The 18,455-nt window shown below is 35.6% G+C and overlaps 1 pseudogene; it reads right to left on the minus strand.

Moving 5' to 3' along the window:
• Positions 1 to 5,662: 5,662 nt before the first annotated feature.
• Positions 5,663 to 8,419, minus strand: LOC145613787 (uncharacterized; annotated as a pseudogene).
• Positions 8,420 to 18,455: the final 10,036 nt, after the last annotated feature.

The following is an 18,455-nucleotide window of genomic DNA, read 5'->3' on the forward strand; positions in this document are numbered from 1 at the left end:
TTCATTTTCCAATACGGGAATGATATGGCATACCTTCTATTATATGTTGATGATATTGTGTTGGTTACATCCTCAGATCTGTTACTCGAGCGCATCATCTCTCACTTGCGTACAAGATTTCCTATGACTGATTTAGGTCATCTGAATTTTTTTCTGGGCATTGCTGTCACTCGTACTCCTTCATACTTGTTTTTGTCACAGCAGAAATATGCGCAGGAAATTTTAGAGCGCGCAGGCATGGCCAGTTGTAAACCTGCGGCGACTCCAGTGGATACCCAATCCAAGCTAAGTGCAGAGGCAGGGCCTAAATTTCATGATCCAACACTATATCGCAGTCTTGCAGGTGCTCTTCAGTATCTGACTTTTACTCGCCCTGACATTGCTTATGCAGTTCAGCAGGTTTGCTTATTCATGCATGACCCCAAAGAGGCTCACTATGATGCATTGAAACGCATCCTGCGTTACATTCAGGGCTCCATTGATCACGGGTTACACTTATATCCTTCATCATCCTCGCAATTGATTACTTATACTGATGCAGATTGGGGCAGGTGTCTTGACACTCGTCGGTCGACCTCAGGGTATTGTTGTTTTCTAGGTGACAATCTCATTTCTTGGTCTTCTAAGCGTCAGCCTACTCTTTCTAAATAAAGTGCAGAGGCAGAATATCGTGGCGTAGCAAATGTTGTTGCCGAGGCATGTTGGCTTCGTAATCTTCTTTTGGAGTTACAGTGTCCTCTTAGAAAGGCCACCGTTGTTTATTGTGATAATGTCAGCGCCATTTATTTATCCCATTACCTCGTAGAACACCAACACACCAAGCACATCGAAATGAACTTTCATTTTGTTCGAGAAAAGGTGGCGTTGGGGCATGTACGGGTCTTACACGTTCCTTTACGTTATTAGTTTGCTGACATCTTCACGAAAGGCCTACCTCGACAACTATTTCTGGATTTTCGGTCCAGTCTCAGCGTACGTCCTCCTCCCGCTAAGACTGCGGGGGTGTGATAGAATATGATAAATATTCTCGATATTATTTTGTATAGAAGGATATAGTTTGTTAATATTCTGTAATTATCTTGTGAGATCTCCTAACGTGTTTAGGGCTCACTCTTGTAACCCTATATATATTTGATCAATGGAATCACTCCAATCTGAGGAGTTTTACACAAAATCTGACAGAAACAAGTTTCTATGAGTTGATTGTATAGAGTTGCTTTATTTTGGTTTATTCTGATTCCGGCATCTAGGAGAAGTAGCTCTTTTCTTCACCCTCCCTCTTTCTGTCTAATTAATTAACTTAATTCGCTAATTATAGGTTCCCTTTTCTTAACATATAGCACAAAAAGATACTCTTTTTCTGTATTTTTGTATGGAATTGCTTCATGGACTTTGGGCCACTTTAAATGTTCAAAGAGTGCCGATTGTCTCTTCAATCAGCTTCATGCAATGTAGCCTAGAAGTTTTACCCTCGAGAACTATATATAGCCCTAAGATAAGTTGTGGGTTCATTACTATAATCTACTCTAGTCTGAATAGGCTGAGGCTGAGGCTGAGCTTGACAGTAAGGGCAAATTTGCCACAAATTCTGGAACTAATCTTATACATCCTTTTTAAGGAAGTCACATCCCGAAGACAAGGAGAAGGCATGGAAGCATCATTTGAGAATATAAAGCCTCTTGCCCATGCTTTTTGATAATTATGTAACTATTTCAACTGGCTACTATCTGTTGGTTAGTTATATGCGAGATTTTTTTTGGGACCACTAACATTAATGAAACCATGGTTGTTTCATTAATAAAAAACAGGTCACTATAATTAAAAAAGGTCATTATGTTGAAATAAAAGCCATTTTGATTGGTAATATATAGGCCTAAGAGGTTAGTTTTTTTAATGAAATATTTTATATACTGGTCAATATAAATAATAAAGGTGACTATGTTAAAATTAGGGTCATAGGCTCATAGCGTCGTATTTCAAGTTCACAATATTATTAAACGTTATACAAGTTTTAATAAAGGTTACTATATTAAAAATAAGGTAGCTATGTTAAAAATAAGGGTAACTATGTTCGATATAATGTCGTTGCGTGTGTATAAACTTCGGGTCCACAATAAGGTCTACGCAAGTTTTTCTAGTAAGAAAGGGAGACAAAAATTTGTTGTAAGAGAAACTCATTGGGAGCGATGTCCACCTCTTGAATATGGGAAGTTTGTAAATTACACTGATTACTAATACGAACTATTGCTTACCTATATTCAGTGTTCATCTTAGCTCAAACAAAAATACAAAAAATACAATTAAGTACCAGAATTACTAGGGATTGCTAGCAGAATGACTTCCCCTTTTCTCTATTTCTAAAAGACAGCTTAGGTAAAGGGAACGTCATCACGAGTTAACTCAAAGCCTTTTTGTAACATTATGATAAATATTTTCTACTAACTTAGGTTCATGCTGCCGACCCCACTTATGGGATTAAGGCTTAGATTGATTTTCTACTAACTTTCCGCAAAAACTCAATTTGTCATATGTGTTTCAAAACATACCACAATATCTGTTATGATATAATCCATTATTAAATTCAATTTGTATTGCTTTAGTAATGTTCACAAATAACAAATCATCAAACTCATAGTTTAGTCACTACAAAAATATTTAGAATTTAGAACGTCTTTTCTTCCCCCCCCCCCCCCAAAAAAAAGAAAAAAAAATCATGATAATTTGAGAACCTATTCTTTCAGTGTAGATTTGCTGCTGGGATATGGAGGAAAATTCTTATGCTTCTGAATAGACAAAAATACCGAAGGTCTGACTGGAGAGATCAAAAGGAAAAAGATCATGAGAAATCTAATTACAGCTATGGTTGTGGCGCTTCTGAAGCGACATCTTGCTTGTTGAAGCTTAAAGGTTTTGATGATGATGGACTTAAACTAAAACAAACTTAACTAATAAAGGTTTATTAGTGTTTGATTAGAACAGGTGAAGTAGACCTTGGTGGTGGAAGAGTAACCTAAGCTAAGAAAACATGAAAAGACCTTTGATGAAAAGTTAGTCAAATTAGAAGAAGAGTTATCTAACAAGAACTAAGTTCCAACAGGAACTTGAAGACAACAAGTTGAGGTGTTAACTTGGTCTGCGTTAAAGACAGTGAGTTCTGGAAAGAACTTAGCCTGCAAAGTTCCAGTTGAGAACTGGAGTACAAGTGACAGCAGGAACTCAGTCCTGGTCTGTGTGAAGCCCAAGTAATCCACAATTACAAAACCGCGGCGCATCAATATTAATTTAGTTAAGATTTTATCTTCTAGATTTATTGTTAAATATGTTAAGTAGGATAAACATGAAACCCATTAAAAGCATGACAAAGATGCTTGGCAAATCTAATTAAAACGGAAAAGATAAACATATGAAGTAGATTTTAAGAAAAGATTTTCTAAATGTTTTATTTCTTAAAATCTGTTTATCAAAAGATATTATTCTTTTTGATAAATCTTTCTTTATCTTATTTTCCGAAAAGATTTTCTTTCAAAATGATACTTAAAACCCGTGTTTTGAGATTTGGAAAATTAACATCTTTATCTTTTGAAACCCTACTTGATATACAAGTTAGTTTTGTATAAATAGTAGAGATCTCACTTCATAAGTTTTCAGTGAGTTTATGCGTGAAGAAATCTCTGTGCTTAATTTGTGTAAGTTTGCTAAGCTTATAACTTTGTCATATTAGTTTCGGGTTTCGTGCATAGCTTGGCTATCATATACTAGGTGTCATATACTTTGTATTGGTTTGGTTATTTGGGTGAGTGTGTGAATTTAACATTGCATACAGTTTTGAGAGCTTCTAGGGTGAAGCTGTGAGTTGTAGTATTTTGGGAGTACGAGTGAATCTAAATGTGGGACTTAGATAGATTGGGTAGGATAGGGTTATATTGTGTAGCAAGTTCATTCTGGAACTTGTGAGTAAAGCTTTGATTATAATAGGTTGTAACTTGGTGTTTATCCCTATTATAGTGAAGTGGTTTGGTTTTGGAAATCCCTTAAAAGGGTCGAGGTTTTACTTCCCGTTGGGCCCTGGAAGGTTTCCTCGTAAAATCGTGTGTGCATTGCTAGTTCCTTTATATTCTGTTTTATATTCCGAAAAAAGTAGTCACTAGGAACTCACATACAATTCAACCCCTCCCCCCTCTTGTAGTGTTCGTCTCAACTAACATTGCTAATTGGGCATGGTTTAGCAATCAGAAGGGCTTTAAACATTTACAGTTCTTTTTAAAGAGGGCATCCAGGTACAGATCAATTATATACAAATAAATGTAAATAATGCGAAGAAAGTTTTGTTGGCAAAAAAATAAACCCTAGCCTCCTCTCTCTCTTCTATTTCCTAAACTCTAGCCTCCATTGTTAATTTTGAAGGGGCTTCCATTGGGTTTCACCACCGATGGAAAGCCCCGATATTTTTTTTTTAGCTTCACGCCATTTCCTCCTTAATTGATGATAGTGGAAAAGCCTAAAGCATCGACATTCAGCCACGCCTCCCAAGTGTCATCCTCTCCAGTAAAGAGGGCATACAGTCCCTGCATATCAACAAGAAATAATTACAATTGAGTTCAGATGTAAGAAACAATTCTCCACTCATGACAATATCATACTAGGGTATAGCCTTGTAATTCAACACGAGCTGCAAAAAGTCCAGATGGTTGAATTGTCCTCCGATGCCAAACCACTATATCAAAATTGTCAAATCACTATAACCAAACACTAGGACAACAAATTCAATCAATCATTCCAATCTTGAAGAAATTTTTTGAAAAGGTATTAAAGATTGATGATGATGAAAAAAAAAAGAAAAAAAAAGGTTTTTGATAGAGTATAAAACATATTCTTGAGCTTTAACCATCAGCTTAAGTTTTTGGTTTAGATGGTCCTTTAACATGGTATCAAGAGCCAGCGTGACACAATGGTCACGGGTTCGAATCTCATCCACCCCTCTTTCAAAGTGAAATTAATTCGCACTAGGTAAAAAAAAAATAGCTTTTATTTGACTAGCTTATATTGTTTAATGGAGATTGGTTCAGGTGGACCTATTGTTTTGCATGATCCTTATACTACTGACATAATACTTCCTTAGTTTATTCTTAATTGCAACGTTGGGGTTTTCACACTTGGTGATACACAATTTATACCTTTAATATCTTTAACTATACTTTTGAAAAATTTATAAAAAGTTAATATTTTGAAAATATATATCAAGACGAATCTAACAAGACTCCACTTAACTATGTTATATTCCTAACATATACAACACAGAAGACGGTCAAAGCAGTAGGTGTGAATAGTTTTAAATCTCCAACAGGGCCGTAGCAATGATTTTGGGGGCCCTGTTCCAATTCGAAAAAGGGGCCCTTAACAATGTGAAAATTATATATTTTTTTTTAATCTATAATTTAGGCAATGCACAATTTTTCTATATATACATTGCAAAATGAAAATGCTTTCATATAACAATGACATATTCAATTACGCAAAATTAAATTCGAATATTTTATTCATGTTGATAATAGTAACTAAATACAACTCAAGGCTCATATCAACTTAAGCTATATTAACTTCTATTTATTTAAAACGTGATATTCTTTGAACGCTCTTTGAGGCAAAATCATCAATCAAGTCTTCATATTCTACTTTCTCTAGAAGGGTCATTCTCAATTGCTATCATCGCCAATCCATTAAGCCTTTCTTGTAGCATCGTAGAATGAAGATATGTCTTCAATAACTTTAACTTTGAAAAACTCCTTTCTGCAGTTGCAACTGTCACAGGAATAATCAACAAAATTCTATATCCAACAGTAGCATTAGGAAAACAACCCACATCATTTAAAATATCAAAATATCAATAGGTCCTTTTATGTCATGGTGCAAAATTTCTTTAAGCAACTTTAACTCCACGTATAATTCATTCCCATCAATATCTGATTGTTCATTAGACATAAGTGCATTTTCAAATCAAACAAGAGGATTTCAAACTTAAATCATCCAATGACTTCATCTTTTAAGGAGTGAATAAGAAACCAAAAATACTCCTCAAATTGCTCAAATCTTTACTACCTCCGTTTCACATTTTTTGCAACTTTGAAGAGTGCACGGACTCTTAGGCAAAATTTGTTTGTGAGTGTAAGATAGAGAGAGAAAATTAAGAATGCACGTGATGAGGAGAGAGAAAGAGAGAAATGACAACCTAAAAAGGAAAGAAAAGATTAGTTGCAAATAATGTGTAGCATCCATTTTTGGCAAAAGTTGCAAAAAATATGAAACGGAGGTAGTATAAAGAGAACTAATAGCTTGATCAACAATATATAAAGAAAGTAATCAACTCTAAATGATTCTTCTGGAGATTGAGGAGCATTTGATGAAGTGCTTTTATTCTCATCAAAATGTTTTTTTCTTTTAATTTCAAGCTTTTGGGGAAATATAGGATCAATATCCATTTCAATAGCAATTTCCTTAGCCTTACTCAATGCATTATAAAAACCAGTTTCTCTATACCCCTCAAAAAAAGAAATCAAGCCTCTTATTTTTCAATAGCCACATCAATAAGCATATCCTTTGATTGTAACAGCTTGCTTACTAAATTAATTGCATATAGTATTTCATACCAAATAACTATTGCAATTAAAAACTCAAAATCACCAAGCTCATTATTTGCTAAGGATTTAGCTTCACTCTTTATATTGTAATCCTTATCATTGCTATCGGCTACTTGAAGTAAAGCTTCTCGTATATCTGACATTTGAAATCTAATAGCCTTAACACTTTCAACACGACTTTCCCAACGAGTAGATGACAAAGACTTAAGAGTTAGTCCTTTTACATTGTCTTTCAAGATTTGCCATCTCTTAGTAGAAGCTGTAAAAATTGTATATATACGTTGGATGACTCCAAAAAAATCTCTAGCTTTACTACATGTGTTAGCCATATCACATAATGTCAAGTTTAAACTATGACAACCACAAGGAGTATAAAAAGCGTTAGAATTTAAATCCAAAAATTTCTTTTGAACTCCTTGATGTTTTCCTTTCATATTAGATCCATTATCATAGCCTTGTCCTCGCACATCCATTATATCAAGATCAAGATTTTTCAATTCATTTTGTAAAACATCAAAAAGCCCTTGGCCAGTTGTATCATTTAAATTAAAAAATCCTAAGAAAGATTCCTCAATGCAAACATTAAAATTAGAGACATTCACATATCTTAATATCAATGACATTTGCTCTTGATGGCTAACATCGGGAGTACAATCAAGAATTACCGAGAAATATTTTGCTTGCTTTATCTTTCTAATGATTTCATTTTTTATTGCAAAACCAAGCAAAAGTATTAACTCGTTTTGAATTGTATGACCTAAATAATGAATGTGAATATCATTATTAGTAATACGATTGACATGTTCTTGAATGATTGGGTCAAACTTGGCCAACATTTCAATCAAGCCTAAAAAATTACCATTACTTTTTTGGTATAGTTTCCCATTTGAACCACGAAAGGCTAGATTATGTTTGGCAAGAAATTTGACAATTGAAATAATTCTTTGCATTACTTTCTTCCAATGGTCTTTTTCTTTTTCAATTAGCATTTGAGTCGTCTTATCAATAGTTTGATTCTTTTGAAACCTAAGACGCAACTCATACCAAGTAGTCATATTCTTAACATGATCCATGCTTGTCTCATGCTCTTTAAGTCTAAAACCTACATGCCCCCAATCTGAAAATCCTTCATTTGTCAATTTTCCTCTTCCCATCCCTTTTTTAAAATTTTTACAGCAAAAACAATAGACTCTATCAAGCTCTTTGGAATAAACAAGCCAATCCCTATCACATTTCTCACCGTTTGATAAAACTCTAGTATACAAGTTTGCCGTAAATCGTCTTGAAGATTTATCTTTAGGACCTTTCACAATAGAATTGTTTCTTTTAGGACCATTTTTCACTAATAAATCAATCATTTTAGAATCAAGACCATCCCAAACTCTAGGATCATATATATTAGGCATATAACTAGTTTCACGGTGATCAATATTGTCATTATCAGAAGGCATATCATCAATATTTTCAGCATTATTATCATTCTCAAAAGGCACATCATCAACATTGCAATTAACACTAGGCACATCATCAAAAATATTATCCATATCATCAACATTCTCCGCAATAGGCATATCACGAACAAGATCAACATTAACATTTTTAATATCATCAACATCAACATTATTATTCTCAATAGGGACATCATCAACGGGCTCAACAAGAGGAACTTGAGGTTCTTTTATAACGAATTTATCAATAGAACCTTTTTGAGAATTAATTAACACTTCTAATTTTCTCTTTTTGTTACGCTTTTGAGACCCAGATTCATACTTTCTAGGAGGCATAATCTCAAAATCTCAAAAAAAAATAAAATAAAATTACAGTATCATATATATGGATTGAAATTAAAAAACCTGGAAAGCAGAAGCTTTATTTCATTCAATTGGACGAATTGGCGAATTACTCGATAACGTTGATTCTCAATCTTTGTTCAAAAGAATACGACCAATTTGGACCTTCAAAAAATAAAATTGCTTAGATATAGAAGAGTATAAACAAAATCAAAACTTAAAAATTGCTTCAATTGACATAAAAAAAAAATCAAAAATAACAATGAAGATTGCTTCACGAGTTCACGAATTATCACAGATTGAATATGTGCATAATAGTTAAAACATCTTGAGAAAAATTTTAGTTAAGCTGTACATAAAAGATAGAACAAATTCTCACTTAATATCACTATTGCAACACGAGCAGGGCCGAAAAATTAAAAAAAAAATGATATAAAAATTGCTTCAATTCATTAATTGAAATTATCAAACCCAATTAATTAAAAACAAAAATAAAAAAATTTACCAGAAGACACGAAGCATTCAAACAGGGCCGAAAAATAATTAAAAAAAAGAAATAAAAATTGCTTCAATTGAAATTATCAAACCCAGAAATAATTAAAAACAAAAATAATAAATTTACCTAAAACCGATTGCTTCAATTGCTACAATTCATTCCCCTCAAAAAGAAAAAAAAATTGCTTCAACCCTTCAATCCGTTTTTGATTTTGTATAAAGTATAATTGTAACAATTGGGAATAGATAGATGAAGATTATTGAATGGAAGATAACCCATGTATAGGAAAAAATAATTACCGTTTGATATATAACGAGAAATTCGGAAGATTGAAATTGATTTCTTGACTGAGTTTATTTTTTTTTCCGTTGAAATTCCTTGTATGGGAAAATATGCAATACAATTTTCCATAGTGTTGATTGATGTATTATGGAGGAATTTGAAAACATGGAGAAATTAATATGGAAGGTTGAATTGATTGAATGGGAATTGGGAAAGTTGAATGCGTGAATGTTGCAGTGTTGCTTCTCCTTCCTCCTTGCTGTCCTTTGGCGTTAAAAACAAGATTTTTTTTTAATTGGAAAAAAAATTGGGCCCCTTTAAATTGGGGGCCTGTGCTAGGGGCACCTTGCACATGGCCTTCTACGTGCATGATCTCCAACGCCGTGATTAAAAAACGACGCGGAGTACATTTAAAAAACAAAGACAATTTTTTTTTTAAAAAAAAATTAAAAAAAAAGAGGAAGAAGAAGAAGAAGAAGAAGAAGAAGAAGAAGAAGAAGAAGAAGAAGAAGAAGAAGAAGAAGAAGAAGAAGAAGAAAAACACCCAATTAATACACTATCTATCTAAAAGAAAATGCTCTCTATCCTAATGTGCCAATTTGTATAACAGAAATTATATTGGTAACTAGTGACTACTCTATACTGGTCGAATCAACAATCTACCTTAATAAACCAATAAGCTATGAGCTTTGAATTAGAAACTGGCCATGAGACATGCTAAAGTGCCCTAATAGCTATTTGAATATATTTATGTGTTATCTGCAGATAAACTTCCAAGAAACAGCTCCAGCCTAACACTTTTTCTAAAAGCAGGAGGCTGTTTCAAATTTTAAACAAATATTCAATTCATTCATCGGAAAATTTATAAATTACTACCTCACAAATAGAGGCCTTGTCACTTACTACCCATAAAATATAAGTTTCTAATTACTACCCCAAATTCACCTAAATTGCACCGATTACTACCCGAGTGTACTTTCCGGTGATTTAACTCACCTTATGACGTCATAACCGACATTTAACCACAATTAAACCTAACTCTAGTACAATTAACCTAACCAACCCAAATTTTAACCTTAATGAACCTAATTAACCTTAATTAACACAAATTAACTAACACAATTTACCCCAACCACTCATTTGATCTAAATCAAATAAGCAGACCCAATTCAACTTCTCCAACGACTCCTTCACCATTATCAACCCAAATCCTCTCATCCTATCCTCTGTAAATCGCCAATTCGTTCTTCCTCCTGTCACATCGCACGCTTTAGGTCGCAATAGGAAGGCTTTTGAGAAGGTAATTGATTAATTTCCTTCAATGTTGTGATAAATTGACAAATTTTTTAGAGTTTATTGTAAAGTTTGGGTTTTTTTCATAATTGAAGAGTTGAGCAAAATTAAATCTTCAATAGCAATTGGTTTTGGTTTTAGATGAGTATGCAAATTGCTCGAGCAAGTAGAAGGCATTGCAGGCGCTGTTTTCTTTACTCCTCCAATGACAACTTCTTTGTTCTTCCGCATTTTTGGCAAAATACAGTTCGAATGTTGTTTATAAGAAAATTACTTTGTTAGTTAGGCAAATTGCGAGCTTTCAATGGGATTAGAGCGCACACGAACTGCAATTTGATCTGGGTTTTAGGGGGGTTTTGCTAAGGAAGAAGAAGGAGTTCATATGAGAGAGAGAGATGAGAGAGAAATTAGAATTACCCTTTTTTAATTTAGGCAGTTAGGTGAGGTTAATAAATGGGGGGGAGGGGTAATTAGTTTGGGATAATTTTTTAAAATTCGGGTTGGTTAGGTTAATTATACTAGAGTTAGGTTTAAGTGTGGTTAAATGTGGGTTATGACGTCATAAGGTGAGTTAAATCACCAGAAAGTACACTCGGGTAGTAATCGGTGCAATTTAGGTGAATTTGGGGTAGTAATTAGAAACTTTTTTTTTATGGGTAGTAAGTGACAATGCCTCTCTTTTTGAGGTAGTAATTAACAAATTTTCCTCATTCATCAAATAGAATAAAGCACAAGGGTAAGCATTGATCTACGACACAAATCTAAATACCCAAGTAAGCAATGAATATTACTTAGATGTTTTGTATGTCCTCCCCTAATATTTAAAGTTTCAAGCACTTTCAACTGGCAACAAATTGCAGAATTTGCTCAGATAAATAATCTATCACTGGAAAGGAAATTATATCCCACATTTGTAACACCCTAGAAATTCCTTTCCTTTAAAATACACTTTACTCTTTTTAAAATACGATTTAGGAATATCTAAGATATTACCGCCACCGTGAAAACGGCTAAGGCAATTATCAAAGACACAAAGCGAAAGACTTAACTCAAAACCATTCAAAAACGAGTCAACTTAAAAGTCAACCAAACGAAAGTAAAGATTAAAACCAAAGTCAAACGAAGTCAAATAAAATCAACCTACAACTTGTAACCATTGAAGGCCCTTATCAAAACCAATTAAATTATGAAAACCTTTGCGTTAGTCTCATAAGCATAACATAATATAATATTTGAAAGAAATAAACCACTTCTCAACTAATAGAAACTAGCATGATTCGCTCTTCACACATGTCCCGTCATGAATATGCTTCAACGCCTGAAAAGATTATCTCCACTTGTCCCCACTACTCTCCATAGAAATGGATCATCGTAGGGCCAAGATAAAGACATAGCCAGACACAAACAACACACACAATCAGCAAAGCTGAGTACATAAGCGTAATTAAACACACTACCATGCATTCTCCTATCATCACACAGACTTACCTCTTTGCACCTGTTTACAAGCACACACAACAAACAACAAGACTCTTTGACTGGACACTAAATAATTCATTTAGCGTTGATTACGCATCGAACGGGTTTCCAACTAAACCTACCTCAATAAATTGAGGCCCACTGACACGGGAGCTAACCGTGCCAGCATCACCTATGCCACACATTGGTGGCGGAATTCCAGCGCATAATAATAATAAAAGGAATATACAACGTCCTGTACTCCATTAGAAGTTATGATCAAATATAAAGTCACATAACTCCCCCCATATGTTCATACTCAAGTTATATACGTTCCAAGAGTTTTGGTGCGTAATCTCTTTCACTTTACGTTATTTACAGATTATTAAACTTGGTGATGACTCCCAAAGCATAATAACTCAATCAACAACAATTATTCAATCAAACAAACATACCAATTTAATTCTTGAATAATTAGTGACCACATATAATTTAATGTTGAACCCTTTTTAAAACTACCTCAGTGTCAAAGACACCTTAAACGCATAAAGCGCCAACAATCCTATCCCTCGGTGTTAAAAACACCTTAAGTGCACAAAGGCACCAACATACTATTTATTCCTTGTGTACATAGACACTTATATAGCTCCTTCCTCTTGCTTAATGCATCAATAAAAATTATATGAACTATAATAAAATTCCTTTTCAATATTCCAAACATAATTAAACAATTAGTTTAATTAAACATGCCCTCTAACATGCCATAAATAAATATGTAGTCCATATACTCATGCCAAAAATATAATTTCCAATCCATAGATCATCACAAATAAATTCATGCTTCATAATTCAATCACCAATACTGATAATTCACAACTTAATACATGAACCTTAGCATGATACTACTTGTAATCGATTAAAACCAAACCTAGCATGATTCTACATCATCAAATAAGCTAAGTACGCGAACGTACCTCAATTAAGCCCATAAAGTGGCCGAAAACACTACAACAATTCCCGAATCAAGTCTCCTACATAAAGGGACAATAATACTAAATTAATTACTCTTGTATACACAATTTCCAGCAACTTAAACTCACTTTAAACTATTTAGAATAATCTGAAAATTATTTAAAAACCCCTAATTAAACTCCTTTTTAATAGGTTATCACACCCTTTTATTAAAATCACAATTATACTACTTTAAATAAAGTTCCAGCATTTTAAACTAATAAAAAACCACTTCAAAACCTCATCAAAATACATCTTCATACTTAAATTATTATCCATAGAAAAATTAAATTATCTCTTACCCTTTAAACTCAAGGATAAAAATTAAAAAAAAACTTCGTTAAAAATCAAAAACTGCCCGAAAATCATACTTAGAGGCTGAATTTGGCCACGAAAGGGTGGTGCTCACTACCATGGGTAGTGAGTCTTTCTTAAAACGTTGTTTCCACATGGAAAACACTACTTTTTTGTCAAAATTGAATGAGTTTAGAACCTGATCGGGATTAAAACGGGATTAATATTAACGAACGGGAATCTATAAATTAGAACACGAATTTATGTGTTCAAAATAATCTAGAATTAAGTTAAACTAATTAGTAGCTATAATCACCAAAATTTCAAAACATCATTACTATAAAAGCCCTAAATCAATTGTTCATGAAAACCCTAAAAATCAAGTCTTTAATAATTTTAAAACACTAACTTATAATTTTATGAAATCTGAAAATAAAACACTTTATTATTTAAATTTACAATCTTTAATCATCAAAACATAATTATGATACTAATCAAACATACTTTGAATAATTAAAACCAAAACCCATAAATAAAATCATCAAAATAGCTAGAATGAAAAGAGGAGAGAAAAAGGAAGAAAATAAGACTAACCTTTTTGTGTGGGAAATTTTGGGGATCTAGTAGATATATATAGTGTAGGGTAATTAGTGTAGGTTTGGGCTTCATATAGTCATGGACTTTAAATGTTGAAATAGGTGGCCCAAAAGTAAAAATAGGGTGATTGGGTTCATAAGAAAGATGGGCTACATTTGGATTAAATACTTGTTGACCCAAATATAAATACTTGATTAATCTATAAACCAATAATTAAAATAGTTTGACCCAAAATATACTTCATAAATAAATAAATAAAATATAAAATACGTTAAAAATACGGGGTATTACAACATTACTACCAAAGCTAGAAGACAGCAAACAGAGGATGTCAAAGAACCAGAAACCTTTTAAGAAAATAATAAAATAAACAGGTATAGCCACAACAGGCAGATTACCTGTCTACGATATGCAAACTCCAACTGTTCAACAACATCTTCCCGAAGAGGAAGCCAATCAAGTCCTCCACTTTGTGCAAACCAATGAACTCTTAGAACACACCGATTCTCACCATTCCAGACACTGGAAAGCTATGTCGTTTCACCAGATCTATCTGAGGTAATTAGCACATCCAAGGGTGACCAAGAATCAAATTTATTAACCAAAGAATCAAAGTGTGCTCTAATCACAAAGAAGTCCCTCAATAATCATCAAAAACTAACAGGAATTTGATAAGATTTCATGAAGAACTCATTAATCCTGATAATGTCAGAAAAACACACAGATACACACCCCACTACGTGTGTATATATATGGTCTTTTTCCAGGAGATAAAAGGACTGCCCCCCCAAAAAACTTAAACCCACAAGGCACAGGCTTATAACAAAATTAACCTAATATCACCAATACTGTCCTAATCTCTCCTCCCCTTAGATTTTGAGTTGCATTTCAAGGACAAGTAATTAGCTAGATCTTTCTTGTATCCATCACTCATAAGCTACAAAATCTTCTTATGGCATCTTTGTTACACAAATTAGGTAATCAGTAATATATAGGTGAATAGCATGATACTTCCCAAAAAACAATCCAAACTCCAAAGCTCCATAGAATTTATTGATAGATATTATACTTAGGATAATATTTGTCACAGATTACGATATATTATTTGTATATTTTGTATGTTTATCGTATCTAGGATTCCTAACGTGATTAGGCCTAGAGTTGTAAACTCTATATATTTGATCAATGATACACACTCCAGATTGAGGAGTTTTCCCGAAATCTAACATGGTATCACAGCTTTAGGTTTTCGATCCGATTAATTTTTTTTTTCACCAAAAATTAATTTTTTCTTGCTTCCGCTTTACCCCTAACTCTGTCACCGACTCTCAACCATGGCCAAGGATGGTGACACGCCACCACCGCCACCTCCTCCACCCTCTACACCTGAGTTCCACCCCGCTCTCACCGTGACCAACATAAAAAATTCTATTCCCCTTTAGATTATGAGAAAGTTCAATACTCAAGCTGGGTTGAATTATTTGAGAATCATGTCTGCGCTTATGATGTTCTAAACCACATTGACTCTAACACTCCACGACCCTCATATATTTCTGACACTCTGTGGAAACAGCTTGACGTCATTGTTAAGCAATGGATCTACGACACCATATCGAAGGATCTTCTTGAAACAATACTTGGTAGGAAGTCTACTGCCCAAGAGACATGGGATCGTATCCAGGACATCTTTCAAGACAACAAGAGCATGAGGGCGGTATATCTCGAAACTCAGTTGAATACAATTCATCTAGACGGCTTCCAGACGGTCACCGCATTCTGTCAGCAGCTAAAAAGCATTGCCGATCAATTAGCGAATGTCGATCAACCTATTTCCGATCAAAAGTTAGTCCTCCGTATGGTGGCCGGACTAAACAAGACCGATTACGACACCGTCGCTACTATGATTGCACAAACGGACCCCTTACCTTCCTTCAACACCGCGCGCTCTCGACTTCTTCTGGAGGAGTCGCGTCGCAATACCGAGAACAACTCCCCTGCCTCTTCTTTCGTCGCACAGCAGAGCTCGGCGCCACATTCTGACCAGTCGCCGACGACTGGTGGTGGCCGCAGTGGTGGGACTGGACGTGGCCGCGGCGGAGGAAAGGGTGGTCGCGGAAAGGGTCGCGGCCAGGGTCGTGGTGGCCAGTCCCAAAGCCATGGCGAGTCTTCACAGCAACAGGGCTCGCAACAACAACAGGGCCAGCAGCAGGGCTCGCAACAAACGGGCCCAATAGGCCAGAATTGGGCCTGGCCCCAACAACAGTTCTACTGGCCTCAACAGTGGGCCATCCCATCGGCACCGTTTCCCACTTCAGGCCAACTTCAGCATAGGCCCAATACTCCAAGTCCACAACAACAGTCTTATTATGTTGGGTCACCCATGCTTGGTCCGCCCATGACTCCAACGGATCTTGGTAGTGCTTACTCTTCCTCGGGGTTATCCACACCGGATAATGGATGGTATATGGATTCGGGAGCCACCTCCCACATGACTCATACTTCCGGTAATCTTCTTCCCCTGTTTAATTTAAGCACTAATAATCATATTTTAGTAGGCAATGGTCATCGCATTCGAATTATTGGTTATGGTCATGCTAAATTCCCGAACAAACCCTTAGCTCTAAAAGATGTACTCCTTGCCCCCCAAATCATTAAAAACCTTATTTCTGTTCGTAAATTTACTTCTGATAATTTGGTTTCTATTGAGTTTGACCCTAATGGTTTTTCTGTGAAGGACCTACGAACGGGGAGGGTAATCACCAGATGCAATAGTTCCGGGGACCTCTATCCTATCACCACCAATAACCCAAGTGCATGTCTTGCCACTTCTCTCACCACAGTCGCTCCTTCTACTTGGCATGATCGTCTAGGACATCTGGGAGCACCCTCTTTGAGCTTTCTTAGGAGCAATAATTTTATTGAATACAATAAGGAGCATCACTCCAATTTTTGTAATTCTTGTCCAATAGGGAAACATGTTAGACTTCCTTTTTATGATTCGAATAGTAAAACTTATTGTGCTTTTGATATTATTCATGCCGATTTGTGGACATCTCCTATTCGTAGTAGTAATGGTCACAAATTTTATTTGGTTCTTCTTGATGATTTCACTCATTATGTTTGGGCAATTCCATTAGCTTCTAAATCTCAAGCTTTCCAATGTTTTCTTACTTTTAGACGATATATGCAAACTCAATTTGAAAGACCTATTAAATGCTTTCAAAGTGACCATGGTCGTGAATTCGACAATGATCAGTTTAAAAAATTTTGTCTAGATAATGGAATGGTATTTAGATTCTCATGCCCTCACAACTCTTCCCAAAACGGCAAAGCCGAACGTATGATTCGCACCATAAATAATGTCAAGCGCACTTTACTATTCCATGCCTCTCTTCCTCCGATCTTTTGGGTTCATGCTTTAGAGACCGCTACCTATCTTTTAAATATTTTTGCCAACCAAGTCCTTAAACAACTTGACCCCGGCTCAAGCTCTCTTTCGCAAAAACCCATCTTATGATCATTTAAGAGTCTTTGGTTGTCTTTGTTTCCCAAATTTAGCCTCAACCGCTCCTAACAAGCTTGCTCCAAAATCCACTCCATGTGTCTTCCTAGGCTACCCTTCCAATCACCGTGGCTATAAGTGTCTTGACCTTACCACAAATAAAATCATTCTTTCTCGGCATGTGGTGTTTGATGAGTCATCTTTTCCATATAAGAATTTGGCTCAATATAAACTTTTGGATTATGATTTTCTAGGATTTGATGAACAATCTCCATTGCTCACCCACTACTACCTACGAAATCACCTACATAATCCAACCCCAAGCCCATCTCAAACCACACGCACACCTGGCCCAAATCTGCCAGCCCAGACGGACCAGCAACGTGGGCCAACGTGCGCTGTTTTTCCCTCGGCCTAGGCAGAAACTCCCCCCCATAACTGGACTGGGCCAGCGAACGCTGGAACAGCAGCGGCCCACCCAGAACCTAACTCTCCCCAACCCTCCCCACACCACACACGCGGCAACCCAATTGCGGGGACACTACACTCCTGGCCCAGCCTCACAGCCCAGCCACTCCACATTACACTCCGCCACCCATGCGTGGCGTGCCACCTCTTCAGCCCACTCGGCCACCACCTCCCTCCCCCCGTGTCACCCGTAGTCAAAGGGGAATTTGTAAGCCCAATCCTAAGTATTGCAACCTAACCGTTCAAAACTCGGGTCCACGTCACATAAAATCACCACTTCCAAAATCATATAAACAAGCATTAAATGACCAAAATTGGAATGCGGCGATGAATGATGAGTATATTGCTTTAATTAAGACAGGGACATGGGAATTGGTGCCTAGGCCTACGGGGGTGAATGTTGTTAATTGTATGTGGCTTTTTAAGCATAAATACAAGTCTAATGGTGACCTTGAAAGGCACAAAGCTCGTCTTGTATGTGATGGCAGGTCGCAGGAAGTTGGTGTGGATTGTGATGAGACGTTCAGTCCGGTAGTTAAACCGGCCACTATTCGTACTGTTCTCAGTTTAGCTTCGGCTAAAAAGTGGTCGATACATCAACTAGATGTCAAAAATGCCTTTTTACATGG

The sequence above is a fragment of the Chenopodium album genome, chromosome 25, assembly GCF_948465745.1.
Source record: "Chenopodium album chromosome 25, dcCheAlbu1.1, whole genome shotgun sequence".
NCBI classification, from domain to species: Eukaryota; Viridiplantae; Streptophyta; class Magnoliopsida; order Caryophyllales; family Amaranthaceae; genus Chenopodium; species Chenopodium album.